This window comes from Dromiciops gliroides, chromosome 6 (assembly GCF_019393635.1).
Source record: "Dromiciops gliroides isolate mDroGli1 chromosome 6, mDroGli1.pri, whole genome shotgun sequence".
Taxonomy (NCBI): domain Eukaryota; kingdom Metazoa; phylum Chordata; class Mammalia; order Microbiotheria; family Microbiotheriidae; genus Dromiciops; species Dromiciops gliroides.
In genome coordinates, this window is record NC_057866.1 from 280,126,626 (window position 1) to 280,139,391 (window position 12,766).

Genomic DNA, 12,766 nt, shown 5'->3' on the forward strand with positions numbered 1-12,766 from the left:
ATTGCTGGTGTGGCCTGGTGTGGCCCAGCTTAGGGAGGGCATCTCCCTTTTGTGCCCTGCAGTTGGTGCTGGTACATTCCCTGCCTACCAAGCTGGGTGCCAGCTGGCTAAGGAGGGCAGAACAGGGAGGTATGGCTGGCATTTCCTCTGACAACCTCTGCCTGGGCCTTGCCAGGGGCGGGCACTGGGAGTGGCACACAGCTGCCAGCCCCTGCAACCCTGAGAGAAGGGGGCGCTGGCAGAGAAATGGAAGCTCTGGCTTTGGGGGAAGAGACGCTCTCGTTTTTAGCAAACACTGGCCCTATAGCAGACAGAGACCTGGCCCTGAGGCATCAGGCAGAACCAGAGTCAAGTCCCGCTTCTGACTCATATTAGCTGAGTGACTGTGGCCAAGTCATTCAACTTTTCTCAGTGTTCTAGGAACAAGCTCTCTAAGACTAAGCTGTAATGACAGGGCCAAACTGCCTTGGCAGAGGGAGTTCTTTGTGCCTATGAAATCCCAGGCTGACTTGAAAACTAGCCCTGGCCCTGGGGATTCCCCTGGCCCAGCCAGTCCACACCAGCAATGCAGACAACCTTGTCTTATTCACCCCCTCAAAAATTCCTGGCATCTGAAGGTTGTAGCATGGAGGGGCAATGATTGGGGCATCTTTGAGGAAGCTTATTCTTCATGACCAGGAGGGAATTTCTGAGTCACAGAGTCAGGGATCCCACCTCCTCTCTGACCCAGACCTGGGGTTGACTGGCCTGGCCTCAAGGAGGCCCAGCTTGACGCCTAGGAGTGATTGCCTGTGAGATGCCCATGGGAGAATTTTCCCCCCTCAGGATCCTATGAGCTGAAGGGAGGGGTGCAGTTTTCGTAGGAAGGCTGCTGGTGTCCTCATTCAAGTGCATCCTCTGGGTCAGATCTCAGAGCAGGGTCAGGCACAGGAAATGAGGCACAAGCTAAAAGAGACCTTGGGACAGGACCAAGGCTCTGAACGGGATTTAAATGTGCCCTGTGGGGAAGCACAGCTCCATATCATGGAGGAAGATGACCCCCTCCTGGCAGGTTCCCTGAGCAGACCATGGGCAGCTATTGGCAGACATCCTGACCCCAGAGGAGTTAACCAACCCCCAGCTGATTCATCTTTGATCCCTCTCCTAAAGAGGAAGAGGGGTCCCCTGACACACAAACCTTTCATGGCATGTTTTTTTTTTACTGTAGCACAGACTTCAGGCCCCCCTGACCTAACTCCCATGTAGACAAGCAGGTTCAGATTGGATCCCCAAAGTATCCAGGACTACCATGAGAGGGTGGGGGGTTGTAGTTCTGTTGCCTTATGAGCCCCCAGGTGGTGCATTCATTCCTCCCAATATCCATTGCCAGTTAGTATTTATTTCCCCAATCTTACCCATGACCAACATTTACCACAGTGTCTGATACATATTAGGCATTTAATAAATGTTATCAACTATTGACCATAATCATAGCATCTATATATCTATGAGAAGGGATGGCAAGAACCAAAGTACAAAGGCCTTCAGCCATGCCCACATCCCAATTTGGAAGCACACTCTTTTCTAGAGACTTTAAACTCTTGGAGGTTGGGGCTCTCTGTTGCCTTTCTTTGCATCTCCAGCGCTTAGCATAGTGCCTGGCACATAGTAGGTGCTTCATAAATGCTATTTGAATGACCAACTTACTCTTCCTCCTTAGTCCCTGGGGAAAGTAGACTCTAAAATGATGACAACAAAACATTCCCTGTGCCATCTTCACTTCTTGGTGTAGCTTAGCTGGTGGACCAATCATTCTGCTGCTTTCCAGATGTGGTATCTTTGCTGCCAGATTGATTCACTGTAGGTGAGATCAAGTAGGCTGCTCCTCATGGGATCTAGCTGCTGCTGCATCCAGCCCCAGGTGTGGGGAGACCTTGGATTGCTCTTCTGACCTTTCAAAGCTCACAAGGTCAAAATCTGATCTCTTCTGTCTCCTGGACTCATTCACCTGAGACCAGGAGAAAATGAAACACAGCAGAAACAAAAGCCATGTTTTCATGGGCACATGGTGGCTGGATGGGGAGACAAGGCAGCCAGCAGAGGAAAGGCCAGCATTCACAGCTTTGGTCATGCCCCCAACCCAGAGGCTCACAGTACTTCTTGCTATAGTCACCACCAAGGAAGAGAGAGTAATTTCATTCCGTTTGAGCCTTCTGTGTGCATACTCAGTGGCAGCTCAGCAGGCTTTTGTCCCTGCCTAAGGAGATGGGTTTAATGGTCTCTAGGGAAACTTCCAGCTCTCACCCTATGGTCCTAGTGTCCTTCTGTCTTTGCAGGGGAAGAGCTTTGGGCAATACAGCTGTTGATCTCTAGGGACAGTTAGAGGACCTGTGATTTCATGGGCATAGAGACCTTCCCTGTGCATCTGGTACATTGGCCCAGCTGATTATCAGCTCCGAGGGCAGGACTGTCTACTGTTTGTCTTTCTGTACCACTCCTTGAGTTTGTTATGCATCTTGAACATACTGAAAAGGTTGGGTTGGACAAACACCCTCCCAGTCAGCCAGCAAATGACCCCTTCCTCTTGAGAAAGTTATCCAAAGGACAGCCTTGGAAATGAAATCTGAGGATCTAGGTACAAAACCCACCTGTTAACTGGGTACTAGCTAAGGGTGACCTTGAACAAGTCACACTTTACCTCTCAGTACCTCAGGTTCCTCATCTGTAACATGAGAGGGCTGGACCAGCTGGTCTCTAGGGCCCTTCCCACCCAAGATCCAGGATCCTATGAGTTGGGCAATTCACTTTGTCAGAACTGTTTGGGGTAGCCCCTGAACAACGCTGGTCTTCTGCCGTGCTTTAGAATATTGCTGATTTCTCTCTTGTCTGTAAAAGCCATGGTTTATGTTCATCTTCCCTGAGCCTCAGTTATCTCCTCTGTAAAGTGGGGGCTCAAGCACTGATAGTTCCAGCCTCCTTGGGGAAAGGAGACCCTTGCACAGTCTCCAGAGCTGAAGAGATGGCAGCTGCTATCAGAAGTCCAAGTTCTCTTACATTTTCACTGAGTGCCCTGAATTCCTTTCCTCCAGATGCGGGTCTAGAAAGCAGAGGCCAGATCATATGTGGGTCTAGTTATAAGGCCGGTGCCTCAGAGAGACCCCATAAATGCCCAGCACCAGCTCTTAAAAGGAGTCAGCCTCCCTTGGCCACCCACAAAGGAGTTTTCATAATAAATACCTGGCGATAAATTGTTTCCTCTCATTGCCCATGGTTTTATAGTCTCACCTCTGATGTGGTGCCTTCATCATGCCTCCCACTCTACCCTCCCTCCTCTTACAATTCTCTAAGTTCTCTCCTTGTCCTCCCCATCTGCTTCTTCAAAGGGCTCACATTCTCCCTCCTCCCATGACATTATTATGGTTGAATTTTGTAGCTGAGAAGGGCGATGAGACTGTTTCATCACCCAACTCTCCCACTCGGCCCCACAGAAATTGCCACCCTTAAATTGCTTTACAAACACCATCTCCAAGCTTAAGGTTTGGAGACACTCCCCTCACTCTGCCAGGCTGTCTCTCTTCACAGGGCATCATCTCATGCTTCCTTCCACTATTTCCCTATTTGCCCAGATGAGTAGACTCTCTGCCAAAGCACATCACCAGTTTCTCTACTATTGACAGTCTCAGAGAATTGCCCAGAAATCCGAGGCTTGCCCAAGGTCAGACCAATATGGGGAGATGGATCCTACCCTATTTAACCATTCCCCATCCATAGCTCTTTATTCTGACAAATTAAGCAGCTGTAGAGATGTTTTTGCAGATGGCTCGTTTGGCTTGGAGTCTCGAAAGGACAACTGGTTTATAACTTTGGGGTGTTGCTTGCTGGCCATATCAATCAATCAAGAAGCATTTTTATTAGGTACTTACTATGTGACAAATACTATGCTAAGTGATGGAAATACAAAGAAAAAATACCCCAAAGTCCTTGCTCTCTGGGAGTGCCCAGTCTAACTAAAGGGGAAAGAAAGTATGCAAACAACTGTGTACAAATAGAATATACGTGAGGTACATTGGAGACAGTCTCAGAGGGAAGGGACTAAGAAGAAGGGAACTTGGGCTTCTTGTGGAAGGTGGCATTTTAGCTGAAGCTTGAAGGAATCCAGGGAAGCCGGGGGTAAAGGTGAGGAGTCAGAGCACTCCAGGCATGGGGCCCTGCCAGGCCGAAGGCATGGAGCTGAGAAGTGGCAGAAAGCCAGGGTCACTGGACCATAGACCCCGTGGAGAGGAGTGAAAGTCTGGGAAGATGGGAGGGGCAGGAGATAAAGGGCTTCTGATGTGGAATCGAGCACTTTATATTTCATCCTGGGGGCAATAGGGAGCCACAGGTGCTTATGAGAAGGGGTGATGTGATGGCACCTGCACTTCAGGAAAGTCACTTGGGTTGCTGAATGGAGGACTGACTGGGGTGGGGAGAGACTTGAGGCTGGCAGCCCCCCTAGCAGCTCCGGCAGGAGGGGACAAGGGTCTGCAGCAGTTGGAAGCTGAGTCATCGGAGAGGAGGGGGCATGTCTAAGAGATGTTTCCAAAAGGCTCCACCAACAATGTCACAGCAAGCTTTCTCACCAGTGGGATGATTGTCACTTTTTTTTTAGTGAGGCAATTGGGGTTAAGAGACTTGCCCAGGGTCACACAGCTAGTAAGTGTTAAGTGTCTGAGGCTGGATTTGAACTCAGGTCCTCCTGAATCCAGGGCCGGTGCTCTATCCACTGTGCCACCTAGTTGCCCCATGATTGTCACTTTTATGGATTTTTGCAGAGTGGACATTATACAGAGATACTCAGAGTTGTTCTGATAAGCATTTCTCTGACTGGGTCGCAGAAGAAGCAAGATGGCCTTGGGGAAAGTGGTTGTGCCTTTTGTGTCCAGATCGGGTTTCAGGGTCCCTGTTGGCCCCAGGCCTGTTCACAGGGCAAGCTACCCATGGCTCTCCACTGAGCCCGACCCCCATGGATGCAAGGACTTGGAATGTGGTTGTTGTGAAGGTCTGCATCCATGCGGCCAGTGACCAAAGGTAACAGTGACATGGACAGACACAAGGCAGCGCATCCACACCCAACGTGATCAGGCACTAGCTGCGTGGAGAGTCGGTACAAGGTGAGATAGGATGCACTGCTCCCTTCATGGGGCTCACAGTCTGACAGGAAGAGACGGCATAGACGCCACCCACTGTGACACAAAATGGCTCCTGTCAGAGAAGCACAAAAAGCCCAGCCCAGAGGGGGCCATGAGGAAGGGCGTGAGCTGGACCTTCCCAGGGTTTTCTGAAACCATCGCCCTCATGGTGTCTTATGGCACAATAGTCTTCCATCTCAAGCCCACAGCTCTTAGAACTTAGAACATAAGGAAGGTTCCTGCGTGGTTTCCTAAGCCGATAGGCAGCTGCAGGATCTTTATGTATAGTTGTGTGGTTTCCATTAGAGGGTGACCCCACTGTTCTGGGAAATTCCCTAAGTCTAGAAAATAGGGGAAGCTGGGGGCAGCTAGGTGGTCCAGTGGATAAAGCACTGGCCCTGGATTCAGGAGGGCCTGAGTTCAAATCCAGCCTCAGACACTTGACACTTACTAGCTGTGTGACCCTGGGCAAGTCACTTAACCTTCACTGCTCCACCAAAAAATAATTTTTAAAAGTATTTAAAGAGCGAAAATAGGGGGAGCCTGCTATCTTCCATTGGGAGAGAGAATTCTCCCACCCTGAACTTTCCTGTCGGTGATACTACAGGCCTTATCCCTAGCCATGATAATAAGAGTTCACATTGATAATGAGCTTTAAGGATTACAAATGTTTGGCATAGATTATCTCATTTAATCTTCACCACAACCCTGTGAGTGAGGTAGATGCTGTTATTACTCCATTTTACAGATAAGGAAACTGAGGCAGGGATTAAATGACTTGCCCAGGGTCACATAGCTAGTGACTGAGACTGGATTTAATTCAGGTCCTCCTGACTCCAGGCTCAGTGCTCTCTCCATTGGACCACCATGAGTGTGAGAGCTGGGAGGGAGGGAGGAAGGAAGGAAGGGTACTAAGCTAAGGCATCTTCGGCGGATCTCAAGCCAGTTGGGATCATCTTTGCACTGGAGCTCTGAGTGACCTGTTTGCTTATCCCACCGCTCAGTGAGCAGCAGGCTGCATACACCTCTTATCTCTGCCAAGGCAGGCACTGTGTGGGAGAGGAGAGGCAGCATTGTGCCTGGGTTAGCTCTCTGGGCTGGGATGCAAGAGACACCTGGGTGCTGGTCTGAAGTCCAGGGCATGGCTCTGCTCCCTACTCCACCCTGTCCCTCTTCACCCAGCTCACTGGTTAGGCATGAGGCCAACCCATTGAACACAATGGCAAAGAAGTCTTACAGAGCCCTGTGCCCAGGATGAGGACAGATGCCTTAGGAGGGTAGAGGGTTTCAGCAGCCACTGGCTAAGCTAGAGCCCAAGCATGACTCAGTGACCTACCCTGATCCTGGAGATGCTGAAACCCTGAAGCATGATCAAATACCTGGCCCACTTAGAATGACTGTGGTACTTGAGCCTACTCAGAGGGTAGAAAGACAAGTCTGCTAAGACATAACTTGTAGCAGTGGATGCTCTGCCCCACAACATACACAAAGTGATTCAAGAAAAGGATTCTCAAAGTCAAGCATAGTGTTACCTACTTTGTGAAAGATGAATGGATGGATGGATGGATGGATGGATGAACAAGTGAATGAAAAAACATATAGTTGGCACTCGCTCTGTGCCAAATATCATGCTAGTGTTGAGGATAAAAATATAAAAGCCCAAACAGTCCCTGCCTTTGAGGAGTTTACATCCTGTTGGAGAGTAGGGGTCAGCCGAAGAGTCACAGAGGAGGCAGGTAAGGCCTCAAGCAGCTCAGCACAAGCCGTTGTCCCTGTCTTTCCCAGAGAAACAACACAGTGGGACCAAGAACTAGACAGAGACAGAGGGAGAGCCTTGTAGGGGACTGAGCACCCCCAGGCAGGACAAGATCTCATGGGGTTGTGTGACTCTTCCTCTACCCATAAGACACAGCTCGATCACCAGCACAGGATGACTTAGAAACAGCAGCCCAGAGACCAGGCACTCCCTTGTTTATGTACCACCCACCCACAGCCTACAAGTGGGAGAGAGGACGATGTTTTCCTTGAGCCTTTGGGCCACAAGAACCACTTCCTTGCCCCAATAGCCACAGGTTGTTGTATCCTTGTATCCCTAAGTGCAGAAACATTAGACATCTTGTTTAAAATGTACATACCATAAAAATCCTGATAAGACAAGCAATGAGCCTACTGACACAGTCTATGTGTCTATGGCACAGGAGAAATGAGTTTTGAATTGGATTGTTGAGGAAGTGGGTGGAAGGAAGTGGAAAGAGTAACTTTGAACATTAAGAAGGTATAACAGTGCCTAGAAATTCATGAGCTAGAGTGTAAAGGTCCCAGGAAAACATTTGGGGAAAGATAGAAGGGAAAACAAGAATGATATCCATGTGGCAGTGTACTAGGGACTACCTAGTCAGGCAGTAGACATGAATGATGCTTTTGTATCCTAGATCATAAGCATTCTGGTCAGCTCAAAGAAGATATAATAGATCTAGAGAAGATCCAGAGAAAATGATCAAGTACACTGGGGACAAGCTTGCACTGAATGGCAAAGAAGAGATGTGGTTTACATCGATAGGCAGAACATAGGTTCAAATCACTAAATATCAGGACTAAGGGATCACTGTTCTAAGAGTAAATGAGGTAGCTTTAGGACAAATAAAAGGAAATGCACAATATACTTATGAAATTAATCATAAGAGGTCCATAAAGTCATCTGGTTGATGGATTTCCATGTGTTGAACTATAAAGAGATATAAGAAAGCTATAGATAAATTAATGGATGATAAAGCCATAACAATTTAATTCAGTTTAGTTTGGTAAGCATTTGTTAAATGTTTTCTGTATAGAAGCCTGGTATGCTATGCATTGGGGGAATCAAGCTGCATTAGGCATTGTTGCTGACCCCAAGGAGTTTCTGATTTGGTAAATTATTGGATTATTAGGAGAAAGGATTTTAAGGAAGCTCTTCAGGTGGATGGGCATGCCATAAATTGACCCCAGCTTTCCTTGGGCATGACTCTGACCTAATCTAGCCCCTTGGATGTTCATGGGTGGCATGTGCCCAGAGCAATGGTAGTCCCCTCCACTAGACAGAAGTCACAGGAGATGACAGAGAAACAAGACACCGTGGATCTTCCCTTTTTCCCCAGTCCTTTTCTCTAGTCCCCATTGCCTGTATAACTCACTCTCTGACATGGGATAAACAAATCCCATGGGCCCATTTTAATTGAAAATAGCAACTGAACTAGGATATCTTTATCTCTGGGACTCCTGCTTGGAGTCAATCTTCCCACAGGAGGCACTTCCTGTTACGGAACTAAAGCTTTGCTTGGTAACAAGAGAAATTCGGCCACCCTGGGCCAAGGCCAAATGCTAATCTTTCTTAGAACATTGATATATTCAGAAGTTGGAATTTCCAAAGAAAACAGTAACTTTTGCTTAGAAGGGAATGAAAACACTGACAAGCTTCCACATTTGAACTCCCACCCTACAACCCTGATGCAAGGTCCCAGGCCAGATGGTCTCTGAGGTGCTGGTGATTTCTAAGAGATCCTGAATGAGACACTCACTCTCCTTTGGGGGGACCAGTCCGACTTAGAGGGCACCATGCACATTTCTCTCTAGGAATTGTGTTGCTACCAAGCTAGCTGCTCCCCGGGCCTCCCAGAAAAAACGCCCTGTACAAGAGGCATTTGGACAGGCCTCAGCCTTCTCTTCTTGCCCCTGGACCAGACAGAAAGTCTACAGGAAGTTTACTAATAGCACATGGGTTGTACTAGGAGGGGCCTAAGCAAGGGGCCCACCGGAAAGGGCCCAAGGAGCAGGCTCAGCTCCCTTCCTGAGCAGGAGAGGACTGATCTTGTCAGATCTGAGCTCTAGGAATATCAATTCAGCAGCTGTGTGGAGGGTGGATTGGAGACAAAAGGGATTGGAGGCAGGGACACCAGTTGGGCAGGTATGACAATAGTCCAAGGGAAAGGCCAAGAGGTCCTGGACTAGGCTAGTGGCCTAGAAGAGTAGAAACAAGAGGATAAATGAGAGGTGTCTGGAGGTGGAAAGATGTGGGAACCAACTGAGGACAAATAGCCAATGAGAGTGAAGAGGCAAAGGTGATGCTGAGGCTGTGAACCTTGGGAGGATGAGGGTGCACTGGACAAGCAGACATTTGGCCGGGCATCTCTATGCCCACAAAGTAGGATGCCACTGGGCAGAGCAACAGCATGAGTCACAGAGTGAATTAATGGCCCTCAGCTCACCCACACTCCCAGGGAGCCAGCCGGCACTCCCACCTCCAGCGTCCTAGAGTCTCCCTCACACGTCGCTGTGGTCTTCTGGCTGCTCCTCTGCACCAACAATATGAGCAAAGCCCTCGTGCCCGCTGAGAAAGCAGGCCACTTCTGGAGCTCTTCAGGATCTCATAGCAAACCTCTTCATACTCAACTGCTCCCCTCCCTGGACTGCTCCGAGGAAAGGGCCGCCTGAACTGCAGAGAGTTCCAGGAATGTACACGGCCAAGCCATTCTTCTTGTGACTCATAGCTGGCTCTGACAGTTACCAGCTGTGTGACCAGGGACGGAGCCTCTTGCTCAACTCGAGGAGTTAACCCTGCTGACTCCGGCGGTCCTGCCCCAGCCCCGCCGTCTGCTGAATGCCTGACCTGGCTGGTGCCTACAGCTCAGGTGGGCCCAGCCATCATCCCTCCAGCTGATCCTCCGAAGGTCCTCCTCCTCCTCCCCATCCCTGTGACGCTCCCATCGGCCAACACAACCAGCTCCCTATGAAGTTACTCTTTCCTGTGTTAGAATGTCGGCTCCTAATTGTGAATGACTTAACTACTCTCAGCAATACAATGATCCAAGACAATTCCAAAGGGCTAATGATGAAGCATACTATCTACCTCCAAAGAGAGAACTGATATTGATTCAACACAGACTAAAAAAAAAAAAAGAGCACTTGTGGATTGTATATATGTAACCTATATCAGATTTGTTGCTATCTTTTGGAGGCGGGAGGAAAGGAAGGGAGGGAGAAAAATTTGGAACCCTAAATCTTATAAAAATGAATGTTGAGAACTACCTTTAAAAAGCGAGGGGGGGGGGCAGCTAGGTGGAGCAGTGGATAGAGCACCAGCCCTGGAGTCAGGAGTACCTGAGTTCAAATCTGGCCTCAGACATTTGACACTTACTAGCTGTGTGACCCTGGGCAAGTCACTTAACCCCAATTGCCTCACAAAAAAAAAAAAAAAAGAAAGAAAGAAAGAAAAGAAAAGAAAACTACCTTTAGGGGCAGCTAGGTGGCACAGTAGATAGAGCACTGGCCCTGGATTCAGGAGGACCTGAGTTCAAATCCAGCCTCAGACACTTAACACTTACTAGCTGTGTGACCCTGGGCAAGTCACTTAACCCCAATTGCCTCACCAAAAGAAAGAAAAAAGAAAACTACCTTTACATGTAACTGGAAAAAATAAAATTAAAAATAAATAAATAAAGCCATACTCTTCAAAAAAAAAAAAAGTAAAAAATAGTGTCAGCTCCTTTAAGACAAGGGTTCCCAGAGATCAGTACAGTGTTTGGCACCTAGGACAGGGACAGGCATCTGACCTGGCTTTCTTGGGTACAGGGAACTCCCAGATGAGGAAAGCCCCTCCACTAGTGCAGGTGGTCACCTTCTCTGCAGCTTCCATGGTGAAAGCAGTCCTTCTACTCAGAGAAGTTGGCTGATTCTCCCAGGGTCAGAAAGCCTTTCTATGTCGAAGACGGGCCTTGAACCCAGGCCTTCCTGACCTCCGGCCTGGCAGGATAACGAGTGTACCATGCTGCTTCTCAGGTGCAGAGCAAGCTCTTAATGAGTGTCTGTCATTTAGCCTCCATTTCCTCATTTAGTCATCCAGGAGGCCTCCAAGGTGCCCACATCACGATTATAAAACCAGGCCAGGGGGCATCTCCCTGTCCTGTTAAAATGCTGCCAACCCCCAAACATCAGGTTTTGTGAATGATCCCAAACCCCAAAAGGGTCAGGGAAGGGAGTTCGAATTCAGGTCACCTGCCAGAAACCACCAAAATGATTTCTTTTCTGGAGAGATACATGAGTTATTCTCCCAAGTGTCTGAAATTGTTTGTTTCCTTTTTATCTCCCAATTTAACAGCGCCTGGGCCCAGCAGGGTCCCTTTTGTGTCCTCATCTCAAAGCACTCTCATCAAAACTGTTAAAGGGCAGGGCCCCAGCTGCCTTCCACTCCCACCAGCCCATGGAGGTCCTTCCTGTGGGTCTGGTCTCATTCCCTGCTTGCTGAAGAACAGATAGAATAGGGGACTGCCCCAGAGTGGCATGGGAAGCTCAGCTGCAACACTCTCCAAGCCACCCCAGGAGATCCACCCCCCCCCACCAGCTCTACACAACCACGTCTTGGGCTCACTAACACTCCTTTGTGGCCTGAGCTGGTCACCAGGCAGCCTCCTACTTGTCCTTTCACCATTCTCATTCTCATCATCCCAACTTCTTAGGTAACCCCATAGTGTGTTCAGATACATCCTTAATTACTGAGATTGCAACCTCTCTCATGAACCGGCCAGTTAGCTCTGAGCTCTCACTCCAGCCCAACAAATACTGTGGCTTAATAAACTGGAAAAACCTGTTTTCATATAATTAGTTGGTTATTTCTCATTTTTTCTGCCTCTGTTTCTCTATCTCTCTGTGTCTCTGTCTCTGGTCTCTCTCTCTCTCTCTCTCTCTCTCTCTCTCTCTCTCTATATATATATATATATATATATATATATATATATATATGTGTGTGTGTGTGTGTGTGTGTGTGTGTGTGTGTATGTATATATATATATTACTCTCTCCATATAAACATGTATATATGTATGTGTGTAAACACATACATAAAATGTATAAATAATATATTTTAAATTATACACACACATATGTATGTATGTATGTATGTATCTTAAACACTAAAATTCCTGGCTTTGTATTAACAAGGTAACAAATAATAGCAAAAATAAAGAATTCTTGTACAACACTTTTTCTGTGAGAAAGAATTCAGCCAGAGTCTCCTCGGAACATCACTGTTCCATTTGACTTCTCACTCAAGATGCCACTTCAATTCTCTTCTCAAGGGACCTTCTCATTTATTTACAGTATCAGGGTTAAACTCAGTCATCTCAGGGAAAGTGTTGTCTCTCTACCTTCTCTGCATCTTTCAGCCTTAACAGGAAAAGCGGCTCTTCCCAGATAACACTCCCTTACAAAGAGGAGAGATGGCTCTCCACCACCTGACAGACTTTGAAGCTTCCCATTCTCCCCTGAATTCTCCCAGGAAGGAAAGGCAGCTACTCCATCACTGGTTAAAATGACAGAGACCTTTTAAAAAGCAGTGACAGTGTCTATGTCTCTGTAGGAGAGGTTTTTGAAGCTAGTGTGGAGTGTGAAACAGAGACCTTGCCCTACTGATCTCAAGGGGGAATGGTGGGCACAACATCTTTTTTTTACCTGTAAATTCTAGAAATGGAAACTGGTCTTAGACTCCTTTCAGTTATATCTCTCTCTCTCTGGAAGCTGTGTTGCTGATATTGGCTGGGCATCAAGATGCTGCTGTTCCCGGAGCTGCTCAGAGAATGATCAGTTGAGGG

General features: G+C 47.9%; 1 protein-coding gene across 2 annotated transcripts in view; it reads left to right on the forward strand.

The window, feature by feature from the left end:
• DLC1 (DLC1 Rho GTPase activating protein) overlaps positions 1–12,766 on the forward strand; it is a 208,890-nt gene that overhangs the window by 97,235 nt on the left and 98,889 nt on the right. The gene's annotated exons all lie outside the window — the stretch shown is intronic.